General features: G+C 36.2%; 1 protein-coding gene across 1 annotated transcript in view; it reads right to left on the bottom strand.

Moving 5' to 3' along the window:
- Positions 1-1,632: 1,632 nt before the first annotated feature.
- Positions 1,633-10,736, bottom strand: part of LOC124289919 (glucose-6-phosphate 1-dehydrogenase-like) — a 50,387-nt gene continuing 41,283 nt past the window's right edge. The window contains exon 12 of the mRNA XM_046726591.1: positions 1,633-5,043. The gene's annotated coding sequence lies outside the window, so the exon portion shown is untranslated. The remainder of the gene's footprint in view (positions 5,044-10,736) is intronic.

Genomic DNA, 10,736 nt, shown 5'->3' with positions numbered 1-10,736 from the left:
TGATCAGTAGTATGTACACAAACAGGATTTGCTATGGGGGTATTATTGGGAGGAAGCCAGTGATATGACAGACAGGAGAATAATGGGATTATTGAGTATTGTACATCATTAGCTTGATAACAGTGTTAGTAGCTACACCGAAACATCGCTCATATTATATTAAAGAAGTTGTATATCCATAGAACCCTCTCCTTGTTCATCACATCAACTGCTAAATGCCACTCAAACAAGTTGCATGGGGTAAGTTCAGGTCTGAAGAAGCAAATGTATTACATGTCATGTAATATGCACGTGGAGGTGCGATAAGAGGTTGATTATTAGTTGAGTTTTAAAAACATGGATCAAAAGATTAACTGATAACATGTTGACTGATTTACCACTTTTATGCACAGTGGACTTGTCAAAACATAGTGTTTATGTAGGTTTACTTACATGAAAATGTGACGGTGTATAAACAACATCCTTTGTTCAAAGGGTTAACTGATAAAATGTTCATCGACTGCTTGTTGCTCTCTACCTGATTGACTTTTTCATAAAGAACGGTTGACATGAAAATAGTTGTCACATAACAGTTTGTGAGTTTGAGTTTTATGCTGCTTTTAGCAATATTCCAGCAATATCATGGCAGGTGACACCAGAAATGGCTGACAGAATGAAAATTAAACACAAGAATGTGATGAATCACTAAAGTTCATACAAAGAGATTAGAATGTGATGACATACAATTCTCATTCAGAACTAATACTTGTCTTCATGGACAGTCAACAACCTGCAACTATTCCCATATATTTCCCAACATGAATAAACTCTACTCTACTCAAACTCTGCATGTATAAATGACTCCACTGTTACACCTGCATATCTCTCCTAGCATACAACTATTTCCTTCCTGTAAAGGTCAAGTTAGTAGATGTTGGGGTTAACCTACACCCAGTGTTGCTGAAGGGGCCATTGTCAGCATTTGTACTACAGATATGTACTCAAGGTTCATTTGTGTATTCAGAAACATATCATCCCAAAATCAGAATACAAAAAATGTATCCTACAATGAGGCCTTTTCGCATTGCACTGTTTCCTTGATCAGATTGAGTGAGTGAGCGAGTTGGGTTTTACGCCGCTTTTAGCAATATTCCAGCAATATCACGGTGGGGGACACCAGAAATGGGCTTCACACATTGTACCCATGTGGGGACTCGAACCTGGGCCTTCGGCGTGACGAGCGAAAGCTTTAACCACTAGACTACCCCACCGCCCCTTTCTTGATCAGAACTGTCTACTGTTGTATGAGATGCATTCCACTGTGTTATGGAAGAAAGGAGTATACATAATGATGAATATTTCACAATGTATATAGCATCAGTCAAAATCACATGAACAGGAACTACTACATACAGTTTTAGTTGCGGGATGAGGAATATGGACTCGTGTGCGATTTAGGGTACTGGGTACATTTCGGTATTTTTGACTTTGTTTAGAGTACATTTCTGTATATAGAAACATACTTGGGGTACATATCTGTAGTACCCGTGCTGACAATGACCACTTCTGACCCAGTATTTATAAATATATATGCAGCCCATGAGTTTGTTACAAAACCATAAACTAACATGGATAAAATGAACAAACATTTGCTCTAGAAAATAGATTTTATTCAAAAGTAACTTCATTATGCACAGTTGATTATCAAAGTACTGAATAGTAAAAGCAGTTTTGATGATTATTGATACCTGACTTTATACATGTGAACAGAAAGAAAATAGTGTTATTATATAACAATAAAGACAGCACATAGCATAGTAAACAGTAGATAATAGCATTGCATTAAAGACGTGAAGCTGTAAAACTATTTTCAAAATCTAAAAACTATAAACACATTTAATGTTTTGTTAGATCAAAACTTGCCTCCCAAGGCCAAGAAAGCCACTTTCTTCCCTGAAAGTATGCTTACATACATCTGTATCACAAGAAATATATGGATATATATGAACCATAATTTGAGTAAAACTAGAAAGGTAATGTGTAAAATATAAAATAAGTGGTAAAGAAAATATTTCTGGAAAAAATGTCATAAAATAAAATGCATTTGGGTATATGATTAATGAAAATAATATTTGGTATTAACAATTATCAGCTAACATTTGATGTGTGAGTTTAGTTTTAGCCACTTTTACAAATATTCCAGCAACATCACGGCAGGGGACAACAGAAATGGGCTTCACACATTGTACCCATGTGGGCAATAGAACCCTGGTCTTCAGCGTGACGAGCGTACGCTTTAACCATTAGACTACCCCCACCGCCAACATTTGATATGTAGCAGTAAGAGCACCTTGTATATGTATTAACCAAGAGTTTCTCAACACCAACCACTAGTTATTATGGGGGATAGTGAAGAACAAAATTGCACAGGAAACTGGAAGAGGAATGACATGGAAGAACAACCGGGTGATGCCATCATGAACACACCATTACCCAAACACTGATCACTGTGACATTCCAGTATTGTGTTCTATACAAAGCATGGATATAATCCTATTAAGATTTTACAAGTTTTACCACTGATATGACTAAAGAAGCAACACATACTTGATATAAAGGTACAGGACATATGCAGTTACATGTTTAGGGCTGATATGAACCGATAATCTACACATATTTCATATGAAAGAACCAGATATATCTAGAACTGGTCACAGCTAGGTGGAATTTTCATTTGTTGCATTCTCAAAACGGTTAATGTGGCCAAAGTTAATTTTGAGGTAAAGGTAAAGACTTCTATGGCAAAGTAAAAACTGGGACCAAGTCTAACATAGTGATATGTATTCTAATCTCGAATGCAGGATAATCAGTCAAATCTTGTATATCAAAGAGGACCAGAGAAGAGCAGATGTTCATCTTTTGATCAGAAAGAACAAGCTGATTTATATAGTACTGTCGTTTCTTTTATATATGCCGGAGCAAATCCATACACTGACTTGAGAGTTCACAGCATCTTGTAACATGTATTCAGAGCATATCATGTCTTAGGTGAATGTCATCTTAGATTCCAACAGGGAAATACAATAACGTTTGGATATTTGTGCAATTTTATCCTCAACTGAATCAGAAAATAACTGCAATAACAGTTTGCTTACATAAAAAACAGATGTCATACTAGTAAATGAACAGTTGAGCTTTTGCAACACAGTTGCCCATACTAAATGTGAGAAATGAGAGACAAGACATACGAGATCAGTTCACATGTACATGTGGTGGTGTTGATAGGGCTTAAAAGAACAATAATCAGAAATGTTCTGAATGGGAAGAATTATTAACAATTTTTGATATGAAAATTATATTATATTGATAAAATCTAACATAAACTTTTGATGAAATACAGTTTTAATTTAAACACACAAACCCAAAGTTTTGTGTTTATTCATGGGCTGTTACTATCCTAAGTTAAGAGTGCTAATTTGTGAGTAATCCATGCATGTATATTTCAAAACTCACCAGTGACGTGAAAAACGTTGCTGTATTTTTTTTAGAGTTTTTCTGCATTTTTGCTCAATGTGACTTCCATGATTTCTATGATCTACATTGATAGCCTGCCCTAGGTGTTCACAGTACAACATCCACACACATACAACAGTAATATGACAAACTGCCACTATTGTTGCTTGTGAACATTGTAATGGCATGACATTATTGCTTCTGAATGGCTTGGTGTTCACTTGACACAAGCCGATAACTCTGGACCTTTCAAACATGTTCCTTCAACACAAGCCTGTAAGTATGGACTTTTCTCGCCTCAACCCTGCTTTCCTAACAACTGTTGAGAATGTCTACATACATAATGACATTACTCATCACTATCTTAAGTACATGCATTTATGTTAACCTCAGAGCTTTCACACAGGAATAGTAATGTCGGAATTAACAAGACCTTTCTAACTTGTTCCTTTAACACAAGTCGGTTACTATGAAACTTTCAAACTTCAACCCTGCTTTCCTAACAATTCTGTTGAGACTGTCTACATACATCATGGACATTACTCATTACTTGTAAGTACATGTATTTATGTCAATATGAAAGACTTCACCCAGGAATAGTACAGTATGGATGAACAAACCTCTTACCCTGGACTTTTCAAACCTCAACCCTGCTTTCCTAACAATTCTGTAGAGACTGTCTACATACATGATGGACATTACTCATCACTTGTAAGTACATGTATTTATGTCAATATGAAAGACTTCACCCAGGAATAGTACAGTCTGGATTAACAAGTCTACACAGAACCAGATGTATGTCTCCCCACATATGATTGTAAGAATGAAACAATGAATCATACCCAACATATTCAAAGCAGTTCTATTACAAAATATAAGCAGCTTCATAAATATCCTGGAAAACTTTAAAATTTCATACAACAAAATGATACATCCCCTCTCTTTCAATAAAACTCTCACAGTTAATTTCAACAAGAACTTATCCAATCATGACAATTTTCTATTTGCTCTCCAATAAGAAATGTTCACTCGTAAAAAGTAATTTGTTGAATCTACAATCACAAATCCCTCGGATGCAAAAAACATCTACATCAAGTAATAAGACAAGAAATATACCTTGTTAGTTTCTAATAACATATTTCTACTGTTATTCTACTTGTCTTGTTTCAATATAATATATTAATAATCTGTAAAACTAGATATTTTCACAGTTACATATATATGTGTAGATACTACTCTTCACATCATTAAACCCTCACAACATCAGCAGGAGATAACCCTTAACTGATACTATGCAATAATAACATATTTTTGCATATCATTCTGAACACTATCAGTAAACAGAAAGACCAGTTTTCATAACTTTTCAAATGAAGAAAAGGATTTTTTAATTGTGGACAGTGACAGAATCCCAAAGTGACACAGTGAAAGAAAAATGAGCAGCCTTCTCTAGGAATGTGTGATTATTTTTTGTCACTGTTCCAACGATATGTGCCTGTATACTTGAAACCCTTCTTGGCAATAAGATCATCAGCTTCTGACGGACCGCGACTGAAATCACCAGAAAATAAGGCCATTAGAAACTAACAAATACAACAATTAAATAATCTGGCTTCTGTGAACCTAGCACTTTCATACTTTCATCCTGCAATATGTGGCAGTAACTCTCAACAAATGTCAAAGGAGGACAAATGTAGATTGATGTTCAGTTCCAGAAATAATGTTGTCCTATTTAAGAATATAGATCTAAATAAAAAATCCAAATGGAGACCAGGGGCTCCTTTCATGAAGCAACCTTTACTAAAGTTAACCTTAACTCCCATTCTTTAACACTGCACTAAGGTTACCATAGTGATTTAAGATCATCCTTAGTGTCTTGTGAAAGGAGACCCTGAACAATATTATCTCTGGCCAAGAGCGGAGACAATATCTAGCCTAGCCAAATATATTCTAGACTTGAGTTGGACTCCTATTTAATTTATTCCTTAGGGTCAGGATGACAAACTGGCAACACCATGATTGATCAATACTGTAATATAGAAGTGATGTTCAGATGCAATATCAAACCAGATGTGCTGATAAATTGTGCTATGGTGTAAGATTCAATTTGTTCATTTGATATGCATTTCCAATTTTTGATTAAATAATTTGTTTCACTTTTTGGCAGGATAAACAGCTGTTACTAATTTACAAACCACATGATTTGTCTGTGTCGAGAGCAGTCTACTTGATTTGTTTGTTTGTTGTATAACGCTGCACACAGCAATATTACTAAGAAGTGTAATCCCAAATATAACATATGTTACGATATCCCAGTTGTATGGCAGCGGCCTGTAAATAATTGAGTCTGGACTAGACAATCCAGTGATTGGCATCTTGAGCATCGTTCTATGCAAATGAGATTCCATGAGTCAGCAAGCCTGACTTTCCAATCCCATTCGTCGCCTCTTACGGTTGGTTTCTTGTTTAACACCGCACTCAGCAATATTCCAGCTATATGGCGAGTCACCTCCGATGACAGGCAAGTGAGTGAGTTTAGTTTTACGCCGCACTCAGCAATATTCCAGCTATATGGCGGCAGTAAATAATCGAGTCTGCACCAGACAATCCAGTGATCAACAGCATGATCAACCCAGTTATTGAGCCTGACGACCCGATCTTCTTAGTTGCCTCTTATGGCAAGTATGGGTTACTGAAGATCAATTCTAACCCGGATCTTCACGGGTTGGGTTACTGAAGACCAATGGTAACCCAGACAGTCTATTTGAGAGCATCTGGTTAATCAACCTTCACATTTCATGGAGTGTAGTAAGTGCAAATCTGATGATGAGTCAAACTGCAAAACTTAGTCACGATCAAATTTCAACCTATGTATTCTTCAGTCTGAATAACAAATTGACCCCTGCACATTCCAACAGTAAACCAAGTACACCCCATTAATGTGCAATAAAATTCCATGAAGATTACATACAAACTTTTGTCCAAACATCATCTACAGCTGATTAAAATTCTTTGAAGACATTTGGAAACAGTGTCTATCATAAACATTTTGCTTTAAGTGTACTGCAGATTCACCCCAGTGAAGCATAAGACATTTGTGCCGAGAACAATGGACATCTGTGAGTCATTGGTTCTTATGGCTGGACAAATTGCTGTGGCTCTTGCTCACTTTCAATGACTCAGAACATCATAAATCATGAGTACAACATCTTAAACTTACTTTGATGAACAAGACAATATTAAACTTCTTTGAAGCATAACTCTAAAGTCTCATGACTAACACAAACATTACACAACTTATGATATTAAACAACCTAAAGAAACATTCAAGACAAAATACAAACTATGATGACAAAGCTATTTTCAAAATAAGACCTCAAAGCCACATTTTAAATGAACTCAAAAGCTAATTCAAACTAAGACCTCATAGCTATATTCAAAACATGACCTCAGTGCTAAATTTTAGATGAATTCAAACCTAAACACAAAACATGACCTCAAAACTAAAGTTTAGATGAATTCAAACCTAAACACAAAATATGACCTCAAAGCTAAATTTTAAATGAATTCAAACCTAAACACAAAATATGACCTCAATGCTAAATTATAAATGAATTCAAACCTAAACACAAAACATGACCTCAAAACTAAATTTTAGATGAATTCAAACCTAAACACAAAACATGACTCAAAACTAAATTTTAGATGAATTCAAACCTAAACACAAAATATGACCTCAAAGCTAAATTTTTAAGATATGGACTTAATACTAAATTCACCCAAACCAAGCAGTGAAAGCAACCTACAATTTGGATCACAAAGTCTCTATTGCAGGTACCATGGTAACTATTACATAAATATTGTGCTTTATGGTTGCATTTTTAGTAAGACACCGCATTCAGCGCGTGTGTATAGAGCCAAAATGTACAGACAAAGCGATCTCCATGGCAACGAAATCGAAAACTGAACACAATCAGCTAGAGTATGTTTCATGAATTTGTAGTCAGAAGTTGTCAAGAGTTCAGTCCCTAAATGTTGAGCCTCTAGAACACAAACATCATATCCTGATATACGGGCCAGCTTCACAGCAGGCTACCTCAGAACCATCACATGACAGTAACTAACAGGTGGCAAAACAACATCAAAGGCTGTTTGGTGCAAAATTTGGTTCTGTGTTAATTATGTCTAAAGTCTAGACACAGTCAAAACTCTGAAAATGGCTGCCTAAAGGGTCCACCACTGCAGTAATGAACAAGTGTCATCAGAAGATGGCAAATCTTTCTGGCTCTCACAAACTAAAAAAAACCAAATCATCAGATTTTGTTCAGCGAGTCCTACAAAAGTGAACTGTCCATCTTGATGAGAATACCTATCTTATCTGGCTGTCTGTGTAAAAGAGGAGGTTTCATTGGCATCAAATCTATACATGGAATTGGGATTTGGAACCTAGTATTTGTTTGACAGGTTCTTTTTCACAAAGATAGAAGTCAGCGGAATTCACAATATTCGAAATTCGGTCAAGGATTAAAGGAACCGGTCTACAATTTGATTACTATATGTACTGAAGACAACAGATTGTTTTGGAGATGTGCTCTGGTAAAGAACATTCCTCTTAAATAACTTGTTGCAATGGAAACAGAGAAATTAGAGACATACTAAAAATCCCTAGATATGAAAAGGCACACGTTGACAACCTGACCTTTGTGTGTGCACATATTTATGAAAGAATACCTATTAGTCATGGTCCAGACAAACACACCACTATGAACAGACAATGAATAAGACAAAGTCAAATTTGTTAACATAGAAACTGGAAAAATATAATGCAAAAATGCCCATAAATATCAAAAGGCACCAGTTCATAAACCGCATGACTGAATACAACTTAGTTTCATAGATAGGATATGATTACAGACAGACAAGCTGACTTTTTTATCCCCTCTTTGGTGAGATTCAAGTACAAATTGTTTTTTTTATATGCTAAATATGTATTTCTCCCATACGTAAGAGTCTCATGTAATTGAATCAAGTTGTATTCCGATTCATCAAAATTCTTTGAAGACTTTCTACTTTAACTTTGTTTAACACGATGTCATGTTTGTATATGGTCCTTGATAAGAACAGAGCTGGCTAAATTGCCTGCATTCCCACCAACTTCCTGACATTAGTACCAGCAACTGAAGTCATAAGCATCACTGAGGTTTCACTGCCATCAATACCTGCTAACACGGAGGGATTACATGCTTCATCAAAGATTATACTTCATCTTGACAGGTCCTTGGGTCGTTCGACTTGCTGCTACTGAATTTGAATCTATGATCCCTACTAAATCTTGAACTCAATAACACTGGGATAATGAAAAGAACCCCTAACTTTAATGCTTAATTTCAACCACTCACAAGAGTTGCATGAAATACATATGGTAATTGGTCCTCAGTCCTGCAAACACAGTATTGCTTAGGACACTGAAAATTTATTCACCTGCAACTCCAGAGTCGAAAGGTCTCAGCCTTGCATCTGGGAGTTAGATGTGCCATGAATAAAATGACAGTAGGTCCATTAAAGGGATGCAGTTTTAATTCCAATGTTTTTTGTCCTACTGTTGCACATAAATTTTACTTGGCTTTTATTCACCTCACCATCTTTACACTGAAAGCGATTTGAACATGTCCCATGTTGAACAGAGCTTAGATTGACATTACACAGCATGTTGTGTGGTGAATATTCCAACAGGACCCACTTGGCTTGAAAGTTTGTTTTTGCCTCTTACGACAAGAATGGGTTACTGAAGACAAGTTCTAACCTGTATCTTCACAGGTCACTTGGCTTGTAAGCTTCATCATTTGGACACTTCAAAATGTGCATTTTATGCACTATATGGTTTAACAAGATTGTATTAATATGTATGTTTTAATAAAAAAATTGTCTCACAATGAACTGATGCATTACATTGTTACCATTTCAGATCAGTTCTAAAACCGACAAGTCATCGGGATCATAATACGTTATACTGGAGTGTCATGGGGGAGTCAGTGATTTACGACTTATTATGACTACCGGTATTTTACATTAGCCCTGTACGCTTGCTGAAAGTACAGAAACAGTCAGGTCACACACAATTACCACCAATTTCAGTCTTCAAACAGAGTGCTGATGACATATTCTGTCCTGGAATTTCCACAGGACTTAGTTGTCAGGCACGTCCACTGAACCTTGTCATGAGTGACTGAGCACAGATAAGCTGTCATTGTAGAGAAATTCAAGCTGTATTCAGGGATACTACACAACAATCAAAAGATACTTGCCCAAATGCATGTGAAACTTTATTAGCCTTGGTGCTTTTAACACTAAACAGTCTTGGGCTAGAAGAATAGAGCCAAAATGTTCCCAAATATTCACCTTATTGTGGCATGGGGCACATACTGAACTTAGTAAGGGCCATTAGTTTGTTAGTCTGAGGCTAGTCAAAATGGACTAGTTGTTTTCTCCCCATAGTTAGCTATCATATTTAAACCACAAGTCCGAACTGAGCTGGAAACTACTTAGATATGCAGGGATTGCCATAGGCTCCCGAATACGAGGGTCATCAGACTCCCTCCCTGTCTTCATAAGAGTCATATGCATATAATACTGGGTCATCTTAAAAAAAAAAAGAATAAACTGTAGAAAATTAATTCATTGATTCAGAAACAATCAATATGCAATCATACCATGTCAGTATGTGATAATGCATAATGATCTTCAACCATGTTTGTGAAATGTAATTTTTAGAGTAAAATTGATATTTTATACTTATCCTGACTCATGCTCTTTTGCTTGTCTTCTTCTTCTTGCGAACATAGTGGAACACTTGTATCTCCTTATTTGAAGCTCCCTTCAAAATAAAATCACTAATTGGTACTCACCACGAGTTGCTCCCCTTTGTTTCCCCTGGCGGGGAAAGGTGTAAGCCACCCTCTGGCCATGTGCTCCACTCTCTCCTGATTTTGCTTGAGCCCAACACTTGAACTTACAGGGAAATCCAAAAGTGTTATGTGGGGAGGATGGGAGGGCTAACCTCATGAGTCAGGATAAGTATAAAATATCAATTTTACTCTAAAAATTACATATTTTTCCTTATCCTGACTCATGCTCTTTTGCTTGTAGCATCCTACGGACACGGAGGTGGGAGTAACAGAATACTTTGGATTTATAATTAGTGATTTTGTATAGATATACTGTAATATCCCCCCTCGGGAACTTCA

This window comes from Haliotis rubra, unplaced genomic scaffold (genome assembly GCF_003918875.1).
Source record: "Haliotis rubra isolate DU_JTF1 unplaced genomic scaffold, ASM391887v1 Scf451, whole genome shotgun sequence".
In the NCBI taxonomy this organism is placed as follows: Eukaryota; Metazoa; Mollusca; class Gastropoda; order Lepetellida; family Haliotidae; genus Haliotis; species Haliotis rubra.
Note: the sequence above shows the minus strand (reverse complement) of the source record. Positions and strands in the feature narration are given on the sequence as shown.